This window comes from Coloeus monedula, assembly GCF_965178545.1.
Source record: "Coloeus monedula genome assembly, chromosome: 1".
In the NCBI taxonomy this organism is placed as follows: domain Eukaryota; kingdom Metazoa; phylum Chordata; class Aves; order Passeriformes; family Corvidae; genus Coloeus; species Coloeus monedula.
Window position 1 is genome coordinate 23,090,063 of NC_138781.1, and position 14,393 is coordinate 23,104,455.

General features: G+C 39.3%; 1 protein-coding gene across 1 annotated transcript in view; it reads left to right on the plus strand.

The window, feature by feature from the left end:
• CDK14 (cyclin dependent kinase 14) overlaps window positions 1-13,697 on the plus strand; it is a gene marked incomplete at its 5' end in the record, with an annotated part of 318,948 nt that extends 305,251 nt beyond the window's left edge. The window contains one exon of the mRNA XM_082290375.1: window positions 13,633-13,697. The remainder of the gene's footprint in view (window positions 1-13,632) is intronic.
• Window positions 13,698-14,393: the final 696 nt, after the last annotated feature.

Consider the following 14,393-nt stretch of genomic DNA (forward strand, 5'->3'; position numbering starts at 1 on the left):
GCTACATCCTAATTTAGATAGCTTTGTTTTGGGGATAGTGAACAGGAGCAGAGAAATCTTGCTCTTGGGAGCATATGCTCCTTTTCTGTGCAATGCGAGAAATGGAAGACGTTTTTCCTGTTAATCCTTGTTATCAGAGCCTCTGCATGGTAACGACCCTGGTCTAACAGCGTTTGACAAAGGTGGACAAAACATGATGCATGATGCCATTAAGAACCCCCAAGCACTTTACAATGAGGAAATGAGTTGCACCTTGGAAGATGGGAATTGATGCACAGGTCTGCCTCCCCAGTTGTGCCTGTCTCCGCTCATGCTCCGGTGGGGGCTTCTTATGCATGATATGACTGTTGTCATCTTCCTGCTGTTTATTCAGCAAGGATGGGTTGAGAGAAGTGTCAGGAAAGCGGCAAATATCTCCCAATCAATGATCAAAAACTTATCACCAAATGGCTGCAAAATTTGAACATAATGCAAATGCATAGTGAGGTGGTTAGATGGTATCTCTATTAATATATCAAACTAAAGGCCTGCATTTTGGAAGGATTTATTTCTGTGATGAACTCAATTTTAGAAGTCCCTGCTGGGGGTTAGAGATGTGATCAATGCTCAGGCTCCAGTAGCAGCGTCTTTGTTACTGCCTATGCAGAGACCTGAGCACATCACTTAGGCACAAAGAGGCAGCTTAGTTCTTTGTTCATTCTTTATACATGAGCTAGTTACTCGTTTCTCCATATGTAACTGCTATCATTCTTCATACCTAAACTGCATTTTGTTTCTGGATGAACTTAAAAAGCTTTTTGGAAGGGTCTAATAATCCGAAGCCTGTATTTTAAGGTGAAAAAGGCTAATGAGATACGGAAAGTCACACTATCTGTTTGTAGAGAGCAATTCAGTGTTCTCCTGGTACATTTATTTCACCTCCTTTCAATATTTAAACCCAGAGCATATCAGTTACAGAGGTGCTGGGTATCATTCTGTATAATTGTTATCTGTTCATCTATTCTGCTCTTTCTTTCTCTTCTTTCCTGTAACAATTTTCAGCCTCATATCTTTAATATTTTTTGTATATATGATTTACACTTTACATGACTCAAAACTAATACAAGCTAACCAGGTGGATTGAGCATCAGTTGCCACAAGCAAATGAGAACTTACTGTAGTGCTGTGCTGTTCAGTAATGCTAGGGAAGTTTCAGTTTGAAAAAAGCCATCGTAAATGAATTTATGTGCCCACACAGATTTATTTTAATTAAAATCATCCATGAGTCCTGGCTGTAGCTTTGACTACTAAGTACTTACAAATAAGCTTAATAGACATGTTTGTTTTTTTCCACAGCTGTAAAAATATATATTCTGCTACATGATTGGTTTTTTATCTGATTTATTTAAATAGAGTTAGGTAAAGATGCAGTTTATAGGGAAGGTTAAAGGGTCAAAATCCTATTTAATTAACTTACACCCACTTGGGAAGCAGCCAAGGTAAAAGAATGCAGTGAAAGTAAGCTTCAAATAATATGAAATCTTTGAAAAGGACTAACCACCTTTGGTGAAAGGCTTTCCTGTTCTTAACCTTGTGTCATTTAAACTATTTAAATGAGCTATGCAAAACCTTACTTTTATAATGGAGCTTCAAAAAAAAGATTAAGTATTTCTTGCAGTTACAAGAAAACCCATGCTTATGGCACTTTTGAAAGAAAAGCCTTTACTACTCCATCTTTCCATGATCCCTGTCTTTGCATACCACAAAATGCACAGTATGTTGCACCTGATTTGACATCTACTGTTTCTCCCACAAGCCTCTCAAGTGTGTGAGACTACTTTTTAAAATCATTTAAGTCTTTTAAAAAACAGAAAGGAAGGGGGAAGCCTGTGTAATATCTGAAGGAGGTCTGGATTTCAAAGAGTGTAGATCCTGCTTGGTTTCTAAAAGTTGCATCTATGAGAAGAACCTCATACTGGACTTCCCAAACCTTGCACAGTATTTGAACATGTTAGTCATGTGGAAAAGGTTCTTATCCCAACCAGAGTATGAACTCTGAGAAATAAAATCACTGAGCTGCTCTGTGATCTCTTTATGTACTACATAGAATATCCTCATTGCTGTAGTGATGCTCTGTAGACATGCTAATTCTGGAACATTTTTTCCATTTAATGCCACAGAGACTGAACTGGGGAAATATTTCTGTTTCAGTGCTCCATATGGTTTTGTATGTAAAAATGGAACTGGCAGGGAAGAAAGCAGCTGGCCTGAAGCTGCCAGTAACTATTTCTAATGTCATAGATTTTCAGCAAAAATCCCAAGTGGGAGCTGTATAGGTGAAAGGACTGCATAGCAGTATTCAGCAAGTATCAGCACACCCTCTAGGGAATGAACACAGAGACAAGCAATATCTCATAAAGACACCATTGCACTTCCTACACTGGGATTTTTTTTCTCTACTGTTCCATTCTGGTCTCAAGAAGTCTCAGGTTGGGAAACAATTCAGGCTTGAAAATGTCAGCTGCAAAGACTTCCTGATATCTCTGTCAATAAATACCATTGTATGGCATTCATGGTATGGGTGGACACCTAGATTAAGAGTTTAGAGCATAATCATATTTGGAAATATATTCCAAAATTTAAATACATCTATTACTTAAACTTGCCATTAATATAATACACTATAATCATGGGAAAGATCCTTCTGCTTCAGCATGTGAGGTCTGCTTTCTGTCTAATTTATATGTGCTTAAGAGTTGCAGTGCTGTGATAAAAAATGTACTTTAATTGACATGACCACTTTGCCATGATGCTCAGTCTCTCAAAAGCCACAGCAGTAAACAGAATGTATGACCAGATGGTGTTTAGCTAGAAGGATCTTTGCTATCCAGAATGCAGCTGCAATAATATCTGTTCTATCAAGCTTAAACAAAGGCATTCATAACTCCACATTCCAGATTTAAAATTCCTTGCTGGTTTGAAAAGTGCTTCCCAGGAAAAACACTAATGAAAATAAAAATGCAGGTGAGAAATGGAATTTTTTTTTTTTTTTTAGTTTACCCATCCCTCTTTTTTTCATCCTTCTGCACCTGAACACTCTGTCTTCTCAAAGAAAAAAAAAAAAAAAAGAAATGACATAACTTAATTCCAAGCTGCCTGTAGGTACTTGCAGGCTACTAGAATGATTTTGGTAGTGCTAAACATTCACACTTTGTTTTCTTAATGCTTAGCATTTATCTGTGGGGTCTGAGGTAGTTTATAGTGTTGTGATCCCTTGCAGAAGTATCTTTAAATTCCAAGGAATCTTTGTTAGAGCAAAATGATCCACACCCACCTCAAGACAGCTGATTACACCAGCAGCATTAAATTTGTTCCAAGACTACTTAGCTTTCAAGAAGTAACTTGACTAATGTTAACAATCACATGTATACAAAATGCCCTGTTTTAAAGTACCTGTGGATACTTTAATTTTTGCACGAGGCAGGGCTTAATTTTTGGGAGGAGGTGAATGCTAATGAGTCATCTGGCAGGCATTTAGTCTTTCATATGTCATTTTGTCCAGCAGACTTTGCTTTGGGGATAAAAGCCATGACAGGGAAAAGCAGGAATAAATTTCTGATTAAGTTCTCTGAAGATATGTGCTTCTTGTTATGTTAGATGGGGAGGAGTGGAAGGAGATGGCCAAGTACATCATCTCATTTGGGTTTTGAGTTGGTCAGCTGTTGTGTTTCAGGTGAAATAAATAAATATGCTTAGGTTTGAGTTGATAAATAGCACTGTTAATAACAGTGACCATCATTCCTGACACTGTCAGTCAATAAGTTTAATTTGTGGTATTTGGAGGGCACAGTTGACCTGCTTTCCCTGAACTCTAGGGTTGTATTCTTTATTCAAAGCTAGATGGTGACCGATAAAGAATCAGATGCTTTTCCATCCCATCTGAATTCTCTGAACTCTGGTTAGATATGACTTGAAGCTTTACAAACTGTTAAACATCTCCTTGGTATGTTGGTAGGCCAACATATTTTTACTGCTAAAAAAAATTAAAACCAACCAAAAAAATTCAAAGAACTTCCAGTCAGAGGCATGGGCTCTCAGCCATCTCTTGTTTGCTGCTCCCTTGAAACAGGTACAGGAGATTATCCTTATTAGGCTATCTTACGGGTATTCCCAGATCTTTTGAGTATGGTTTTCTTCCTTTTTAATTAGTAGGTCATTATGTGACAACTTCTGTCTGCTCCCTTAAGTGGCTGGCTAAGGCAGATTTCACAGTGTGTCTGGATACCTGAAAATAATTAGCCATTTGTGAGTTGGGAGGTGGCTTCAGATTTTAGAATGAAGCTTTGTTCTTAATAATGCACTGGGGAATGCTGCTGCTGAAAAATAAGGATGTTATTCCATCATTTTGTCTTTGCAGACAAGAACAGTGTGATAAGTTTCTGTCTAGCTCTATCCAGGCAGTTCCTTCTTGCTCCCTCACCAGTTTTAAATCCCATTAACTGTGATGTTGCACCTATTTCGAAGTTCGGTGTAAACTGGATCACTGAGAAGTTCTCTCATCTCACTTCTGACACTTTTAGTGATCCAGTGTACAGGGAGTTCTACAGAAAATTTTACAATATGAGTGACAGGGGCAGAAGTTGCAAGGGCTGGAGCAAGGAAGTAGGTTTGCAGCAGTGGGAATTTCTTAAGCTGGCTCTGCCACAAAGGTGAGACGTTGTAGAAGGGTACCACAGCTCAGCTCACTCGCACCCAGTTGCTTGTAGTTGAACCTCCCATCCTTTGACTGTTTAGCTCTGCAAGAGAGTTCAGCAATGAGATCTCTCAGCAGCTCTTCTGGAGCTCCTTTTCTCCAGAGACGGGTTCAAACCAGTGACAAACCTGTTAACCAGGGCATTAATGCCTTTGTATCATCTTCCAACAGGTATTTCCTTTCTGAGTTCTGTTATATACAACTATAACAGATAGGCTTTCTTTTCTTTTTTTTTCTTTTGGATATTTTAATTAAGCTACCTAAAAATTTTGTTCAGGCATAGCATTTACTTACCTGTTTCAGAGATGAGAGCTGGTGCTACCACTGGGATAAGGATCTCATTGTGTCAAACACTGGGAAAAATTGCAGGTTTAGGTTCTCTCATTATAGATCCAGGGAGACAGCATTTCTCCAATTCACATTCAGTCAGTTCCTCTTTAGCAGGCTTTTCTGCAAGTTATCAGGGTGAGAAGCATAGCAATTTAGATATATCACGTTAATCAGATAGAAGAAAGGTTATAAGAAGTTGTAGGGATTTGGCTGTTTGTCAGGGTTGAGAATGATATTCTCGCAAACAACTAGCACTAGTATTTCTCTGTTCTTGATGAGTACCAAAATCCTGACATTGCATTTTTGTTTTTAATAAGGTTTCCATGGCATTGCTTGCAAACTATATTAAGCTCAGTAACACTGCTATTTTTGCAGCATCTTCATCTGAAGTACTAGTTTTCCCAGAGCTCACTCACAGAGGGCTGTGCTTTATTCTCAAAAACTAGAAGATGTGTAGTAGATTCAGTCCTGGCCATTTTTCATGTGAAGCCTTATTCAAATGGTAATTGTGAAAGGCTTTGTGGACTTTGTTCTCAACTCAAAGAAAAAACTTCAGCTGTGGGCAGCTAGGGTAGGAAAGAATTTTTGCTGAAAGACTTGGAGAAAACTAATTTGGAAGTTACCACAGCCACTCAAAAGTTAAAAGTATACCTACAAATCAACTGTGAAACCAATCACATTATCAAATAACACTGGAAATTAATACTGTGAATAAAATATATTACAGTGAAGATCAGGCTTTTTTTCTCCTCACAAGACACACTATGAAGGAATTCATTATAATATTTTGTAGAGACCTGTGTTCAAAGTATGCACGGTTGGTTTGCAATTATTGATATGCATATACGCTACTTAGCAACTGATGTATAGTTTGAGGAGAAGTCTTGGCTCTTCAGAATCAACCTCCCACACTGGACTGTGCACATTCACAGTCAGGTGATGCTGGACTTTTGTTTTGAACTCGTACTGTGCATAAGGGTACAATTTGGAAAACTCACAGTCCTAAAGATTTCAAGTACTACCAAATGTTGCAACTGTTCTAATATTGCATTTTTGATAAATTTAAGTGCATTTATATAATTTGAACTGTTGGTGGCTCCATCTAAAACCGGACACTAATTTTGGGAGACACTCTAAACCCAGAGGCTGGGACATAAACCAGGGCCCTTGTTACAAAACAGGTTGCAGTGGAATGAAATGATGCCTACAGTCACATTCAGCAGCAAAGCCAAAATCTTGGTTTCTCTTTTCCAGCCTCATATCCACAGTGCCATAGAGGTCTCACCTTTCAAAGGTTATGTCACTTATTTAAAGTATAGTCATAAAATAATTTAGTTTATAATTCTACTACTATTCTGATTTTTTATTTTCTTACTAGTTTACAGTCCTTGTCTAGCATTCACTTCTTTTAGGGTCATCCCTTTGCTGCCACCCTAAAACTTCAGTCAGCTCCCACAAACAAATCTATTTAGAGTTGCGGGGCTCTGCCCAGATGTGGGATATGCCCAGCCACTGCCCTGGAGGGATGTCTGCTGAGATAAAAGATTTTGCAATCGCCCAGCAGGACTCCCTGGAAAGGACTTTTGAGTCATGGTGAGGAAAAGTAGACCCACAATCCTTTGGGAGACCCTATGCAGATCGTTCTGTAACCCACTGGCCTATCCCAGACCCTCTGTAATCCATTGGTCCCCTTGCTGATCCCCTGTATCCCTATAAAAGAAGACCAGTTCGCCTCTGTAGGGAGAGAGCTCATCCCTGGCCTTCCCTTCGCCGGAGGGGACCCCCAATAAAGCTCCCTTCGTGCGGAACCAGCCACACGGGCCTTCTCGTCTCTCTCTGGTCTGGTTTGGCCTGGAGGCAGCCCTGCAGAGCTGAGCTGGAATCACGAGCTGATAACACTAAAGAGCTGACAGCTTCTGCAAGGGCTCCTCTGCCAGCAGCTGAGAGGAAGACACCGGACCCCGGGCAGGCGATTCCTTTCGGGACCATCTCCCTGGACCGGTCACCTCTTCCTGGGTCACAGCCTCGGACCTCACCACCAGCTGTAATACCCAGAGGCAAAGTCAATCTGTGAAAAATTCTTTGTGGAGAGAGGAATTCGTAATACAGCAATATGTCCATAAGATCTGTATTATGATTTATATGTTAGAACTGTGGAGAAGAACATACAGCAATTTTCATCACTTTAGATAGAGTCTGCGAAATCCCATGTGTATAAGAATACCAATGCAGTAACTAAGACACAAGAGAAAAGAGCAGAAGAAACTAATCAGTTAATCCTGTGGCACTTATTTGTCAGGTATAATCTACTGCTAAATACTGATAGCACTTATTATTAAAATGTGTAAGTATCCTGTATAGTGCTGCATCTGTGAAAGAGTAGTAGCCAACAGTTGCCAAGATATCTAGGGGTGTCACTTAAACATTAAATGATATTAAATTGCTGAAGAAATATACAGTGAATTGGTAAAGATGTGGCCTGTGTGAGGGAAGAAAAGTGAGGATATTTTCTCTGTATTGAGTTATGCTCCATCCTAGGAACAAGACTGGAAGTTGCATTTATAATGTGTTTTGGAAAGGAGATTACACCTGACATATTGGCCACACACGTCACTTGCACATGTTTTGCTATGGCTTCTTTACTTCTTTAGTTACAGGGGTGCAGGATCCTGAGCTGACACTATAAACTGACCTTGTCAACATGGGCTTTGACAGAAACTGAAATTAAATTGCAATAATTCAGCCTTATTCAACTCCTGAAAGTTGTTTTGTAGACATGACAGGGAAGAAGATATTTGGCTCAGTGCTGTTTTAGAAGTGATGCAAATCCCCTATACTCCTGTGTGTTACAACGCTTCTGAGTTCAGGAATCACTAACCAGCCTATAGTTGAAATTATTTTTTTCAAACCCTTCTCAGTTTGTAAAAAAATCCCTAGTTTTTCTAGTGTGTCTCTTTTCTTTTTTTTTTCTCCTTCTGAATAAATTTTTAATGGCAGCCTTGAGTCTTACCTCTCCTGTGTATTTTGGGGCACGAATAACTGGATAAAACGAAAGCCCAGCAGAAAGCAATTTAAGTAACCTTATATTTAGCCTTATTGAAGAGTATTCCTCAGGAAACTACAAACAAGGTATAGTCCATCGAAGAAAAGCTTCCAACAAAGCTAGGCTGTATACTGAAATAATCTTTGAACTAGAACCTCTGAAGATGCAGAGCAACTTTATAGGCATCAATCTACTGAGTCTTGTCCATAGGGGTAATTCTGAGCCTGAGCTAACAACACTGCAGATCATTTATTTTTCATATATAAGAAAAAATGCATTTCTTTTAAATTTCACAGAAGTAAAACTTCCCTGTGAAGGAAGGCACGCTATGCAATGTGAAAATTGCATATTTTAAAGCATATATTTATAGAAATGTCTTTATGTACTCATCCGTTCCACACACATTCAGATTCATATACACGTTATTTGTATGTTTGCATTTGTGCACACATATTATAGACATAGATATAAAATACAACATGTATGCATGTATATATGCGTATATATATTTGAAGGGGAAAAAGGATTTATGGCGGCTGACCAGATTTGTCTGCTTGTATTTAGCACTTAAGGGCTTATATACTCAGTTTGCTCAAAAGAGTGAAGAAGTACTCCTTGCTTATGCCTCAAATCAGAAATGCATGAAGTGCAGCTGCAGAGATAATACATTCTCCCCAAAGGCTTTGGCTGAGCAAATTAGGTGTCAATGGGGTGCCTTCGCAGGCAGTACTCTCTCTAATTAGTCTCTTGAGCCTAGTTGGTGGCAGGTATAAGATGATCTAATCAATTGGTCTGTGTCTGATGGTACGTGTAAAAATCCTAGCAGGCAGAGCTGTCTCCCACAGGTCACTCACCTGCACAGCAGGAACGCTCATTTTCATTTTTCATCTCTTCCATCACATGATGCTGACAGTTGGTTTTAAGGAAATTGAATCCAAAAAATATCTAGTTCATAGGGCATGTAGGTCAAAATAAAGTTGCATTATGGGTATTGGTGATCCAATTAATTAATATTTATAGCAACAAGTAGCATGTAGATATTATCTGAGTGCAAATAGTATTGCTAATGTTTGGTTGGCTTTTTAAAATGATTCCTCTAACAAAGGTAGGAATAAAAGGTGTGGGAAAAATCACCTGTTAATACTGTACTTTTTTTTCAGAGAGGATGAACAGTATCTGTGGTGTCTGCATGTGTGGTAGAGGGAGAAGCAGAAAGAGTATTATTGTTGATGATCTTAAATTCCTCCATGTTTCAGCTCATAAAGAATACAGTATCTCCAGTTGTCAGCTCACATTTTTATTTTAAAACTGGAATACTCTTATAATAATGCTAAATCAGCTGCCACATAAATAGACCTGCACTCTGAGTGTGCTTTGCATGCTAAAGACTCTGTGGGAGCACAGCTCCACCCGATGTGATAATTTATACAGAAATTAAAACTACCTAGAGAAGGATGCTGATGCTGCCAAAAGGAACATGTATTGAACTGGTATTTTTACAGGAAAGGACGTTCTTTCACTAATTAAAATTAAGAAAAATATTTGGGATTTAATCACCCTCCTATACCTCATGTCTTCAGAGTATGATTAATGTTTAAATTACAAGCTTTGGTATGCCTTTCTAGAACCACTGTTCCATCAACAGTTACTGCATTCTGAAGTTGGCATCTGCTGTTTTTAAGGTGGATTAACATATTTGGGATTTCTCTAGGTAACAAACACAGAAATGAGTCACTACATGTAGATCACTTAATATTTCAAGTACATCATTAACTTACTTGTAGAAAGCTATTAGGTTTAGTAGAGATGTCGTAAAAACCAGAAGTACCAGGATATGTGGTGAAAAAAGTTCATTTTTAAGTCAGTCTGTTATGTTTCAGGGTTTGTTGTTGTTTGTTTGTTTGTGGTTTGTTGTTTTGGTTTGGTTTTTAAGGAGATATGAAAGAACCCTATTTTGCTCTTGGGAAATCACAAGTTGTAAATATTCCATTTAACAATTTACAATTTTATAAGCAAAGCTGTGACCAGAGGCCATAAACATAATCTGCCAAGTCACCAGGCAAAACTTTGATTTGTATGATGAGGGAAATGTATAAATTCTAAGCAAGGATATTTCTAAAATATAGCTTTAAAAATACAAACATGGAATAGTAAGCCATCTGGGAACTGAATGGCAGCACTGTGTGGAGGGCCCTGCCTCGGGTCTATGTTGTGTGAACAACTGATGTTTCAGTTCAAGAGCCACACTGAAGAAACAATGCTTTTTTTAATAAAAAGATTGGTTCACACCAGTCTAAAATTTTCTGGCTTTTTTTATTGTGGATTTTCTGCTGTGGATGAAGAGATGCTCTCCTCTTTCTCCAGTTTAGGAGAGCTGTCATTTGATGTCTCATCTTAAACAAAAATAAGTGGGAAGAGAAAGTGCACAGTGATTACAGCACTCCTCTGACAAGTGGCATATCTGTGTTCAGTTTCTTCCTCTTCCTCAGCATCGGAGAAAGCTAGCACTCCACGACAGCTCTCTGAGGCACCTGTTGACTCCACTTTTGAATTGACAATAAACATTCAGAGAATTAGTGATTCAGATGCAAACATTACCTATTTCTTGCCACCACACTTGTTGTGTCATGTAAGGATTTCATACACAGGCGAAACACCTCGGCAGCCAGAGCTGAGGGTTTGGCCCCAGAACACCCTGCCCATTCAGGCCCTGGTGCAAGCAGTGGGTCTGTCATGCAGGCTGGCTTCCCAAACCGGGCGGGCTGTGCATTTCAACACGTCTGCAGAGAGACTGAGACCACCATACTGTTCCCTGGTTCCACTTGTACTGTGTCTTCTAGCTTTCCCCAGCCAGAACCATTGGTGAAATATGGCATCAAATCATGGTCTTTTCCAGTGATCCAATCTAAATCTTGAGCCTATGCAGAAGGTGGAGAGTGGTGTTGCCCACCATACTTTTACACAGGCTCTAAGCTTCACAGGAAACCAGTTGCAGCCCTGGCATGGCAGGACGCAGCAAAGCTGGAGCTGGTGGAGTTGTGATCATAAAACTCTCATCTGCCTTATACTGAGCCAGAGCAGGAAACCTGTAACCTCTGCTACCCTTCCTTAGTCTTCAGTGTTCTGCCTGTGGTCTGAGTTGGTGCTGGCAGTAGTTGCCAGTGTGCAAAGATTTTTTTTCTCCCCATGTGTTATATGGTAGCAGCTCTCTGTTTATTAATTTCTAAAGAATCTCTTAATGCTCTAGGGCTTGATTCTGGAAGTGCTAAGCTTCTGCTGAAGGTATTCCTCATTCCACAAGCTCAGGCCCTGCCCTGGAGAATGTGTCATCAGCTTTGCCTACAAAGCCAAACTTGAAACCAGAAAATGTAGTATTGTTACTGGGAAATTGTAGCATAATCCTAAGAGAAGTGTGATACTTACCTCCTTTAGAAATTGTCCTAAGGTCCACTGATAGAAAGGAAAAGTTCTGTGTAATGAATTTAATTGCAGTTACTCTCAAATCTGAGCAGTTTGGTAACTACTGGAAAAGCATCCATCCAGAGACTTTTCTATCCCTATAATTTTGTTACCTGTCTCAGATGTCCCTGCTGCTTATGCCAGTCCCTGGAGCTCCAGTAATTTGGGCTTAGCCTGAAATCAGGCCAGCTATTCTGGATCTGGGAAGATGTGGCTTCCAAATTGCAAGCCTGCTTTTCACAGCTGAAGTGTAGGTGGCAGTGGGGGCAAATGCAAGCTCAATGCTGGAAGGAGCTTTGGGAGTTTAGTTGCTTCTTTCTAAGAAGGAGCTCCCAAAAGGATGTCCCTAAAAAGTGCTCATGAAGGAAGAGAAAACTGGAATTTGGGGAATATTATCAGTGGTGTTTCGTCACTGAACAGTTGTGAATCTCTGCATGTTCTGAACATTGCTTTTCTTTTTCATCTTTTTAAGGTAAACCAAATGCATCAGCTCAAATGTATTCCCTGAAACAAGATTTATTGGCACTTCAGCCAAGCTTCTAGACCCTGGGGGAAGTGGGACTTTCATGTGGAATAGACAGTCCACACAAATGCCAGATGCATTTAGGAAACAACCCAAGAAGGACTCTAGAGGTGGTAGACCAAGCTCCAAGAGGGCCCGAGATGCTTAAGAACAGGCTTTTGTTAATCCAGTTCAGGTATCCTGGTGCTTAAAGAAAGAAGAAGAGCTCTCAAGAATCATGACAGGAACCCTGGAAATTATGGAAGACATTGCATAGACATTGGGGTGTTTTGTTGAAAGCCACAATTAAAATGTTATGCTTGAAACTGCAGTTCAAAACTGATGCCTTGTTTTTGTCCTGCTTTTGAAATGAGGGGTAGACTAGATTCACTGGCACCTGCATCCAGTTTGATTTAAATAGTTTTAGGACATGCTAATACGAACCAGTTCCATGCTCAATGAATATTTCAGCATTCTTTCTTTTAAGGGATGAAATTCGTTCACATCTGACTGTCTTCCCACAACTGCATTTTAAAAATGTATCAGGTCTGTAGTTCTAGTCTTGGAGAACTTAACAAATATATTTTCAGAATTTCTCAAAAAGTCCCACTTTATTACTTGGCATAGAATTCTACTTGGAGATTTATTAAGAGTTAAATATGCTAATTATAAAATCTTTTCAGTGGCTTCAGTTCATCCAGTTCATCTAGCCTTCATTCAGCCTTCACGTGGCTCTTCTTGCAGTTATTGGATGCTTTGTTTTCCTGTCCCATATTCTCAGCCTGCCTCCTGTTTTGTATAAACCTCAAAAACATCAGGACACCTTCGTGCAGGTCCAGCCATTGCTTTGAGCTTCTACATCAACAGAGTGAAAGACAACATTAAGTGAAGCTATTGATAGTGTTTATTTTTATATTTGAAAGGAGAGATTTAATTATCTGCCTAGTAAAAGAAATACACTGAAATAAAGGTGAATACATTTAAACACAGCGCATCAAGAAGCTCCATAACATAGTTATGTTTGCAGAAATGTTTGTGATTTGCCTCAGGGTACCCCCAACAACTCTTGGGAAGGAAACCTAAGGAGACCTTTTCAGAAACTAGTTGCAAGCATTGTTGTGGAGGAGATCACTAGGGAAAAGGGGCAAAAAGAAAAGGGGGCAAAAAAAGCTTGTAAAGTCCTGAAACTCTGCCAGCATTTTTAGCAACCTTCCTTTGCATTCAGGAGGTGTGACCAACTTTAGAAGAGAGGACTCTGTGTTTACGGCTGTCTATAATTTCCATGGAGAATGTCAGTGCTAATGGCACCTCTGAAGATGAGCTCTTGGGGCACAGACACATGAATATGGATTAATATATCTCACTTAGGCAACCACTCTGAAAACATTGGTGTTTTAAGTTCATTTTCCTGAGGTACCAGTTCTAAACATGCTTTGGAAGTCTGCCCTTTGCTCTGAGCTGGCGTCTTCATAACTGGCTTTGGACTAACCTATCTTTTACCAAGTAAAAAAAAAAATTAAAATGCAATTCATGAGGCTTATTATAATTTATATTGTTTCCTTACAGGATTAAATTTACCAGGTTGGAGGAGGGAAACAAAAACCTAATGAGGAGGCTGACACCAGGAAGGAACCACGGCCTGTTTCCTTTCTTTCTCTATGGTGGATTTCATTCAAAAGAAAATTGAAGCTGGCAAGACCCTGTTTTTCCCTGCAATTTATTTAAAACCTTGCACGCATTTGGATACCTTGTGATTTCAGAGAACTATGTGAAGATTAAGCTTTTGCTTACTGATACATGGCATGTACTCTTTCAGTCTTTTGTGTTTGATTTTGTTTGATTTTCCACTGCAGCGCTGCATCTTTGTAAGGATTTTTATGCTTTCACCAGCAATGTCTTAAATACTTTCAGTCAACACATTTGGTGTTCACACTTTTTCAGTAACAACTGTACAAAAAGAGCCAACAGTGGCATAAAGGACTGTGTGTTTTCTTTGAGGGTTGTGCATAGTGTGCAACCAATGGGAAGACTATTTCTTCCCAAGGCAAACCCAACTTGTCTGATAGGCTGAAAATTACAGCACCTTGCCACTCTTCCTCAAGTGTTGTTGGGTTCTTTCTTTTTTCATTATCCCCTCAGACCATTCATATCCATTTAAAAACATGGCAATAATTGCATGTTTACTTCAGTACTCTAAATTTGGTTACTATGCTTAGGCTATGTAGCATGCCAGTTTTCAAAATAGGCCTGTGAGAAGGACAAAGCAAAAATTATGAGACATATGCAGCTGACAGATATACAGTGAATTCCTTATGGTTTTACTCCCT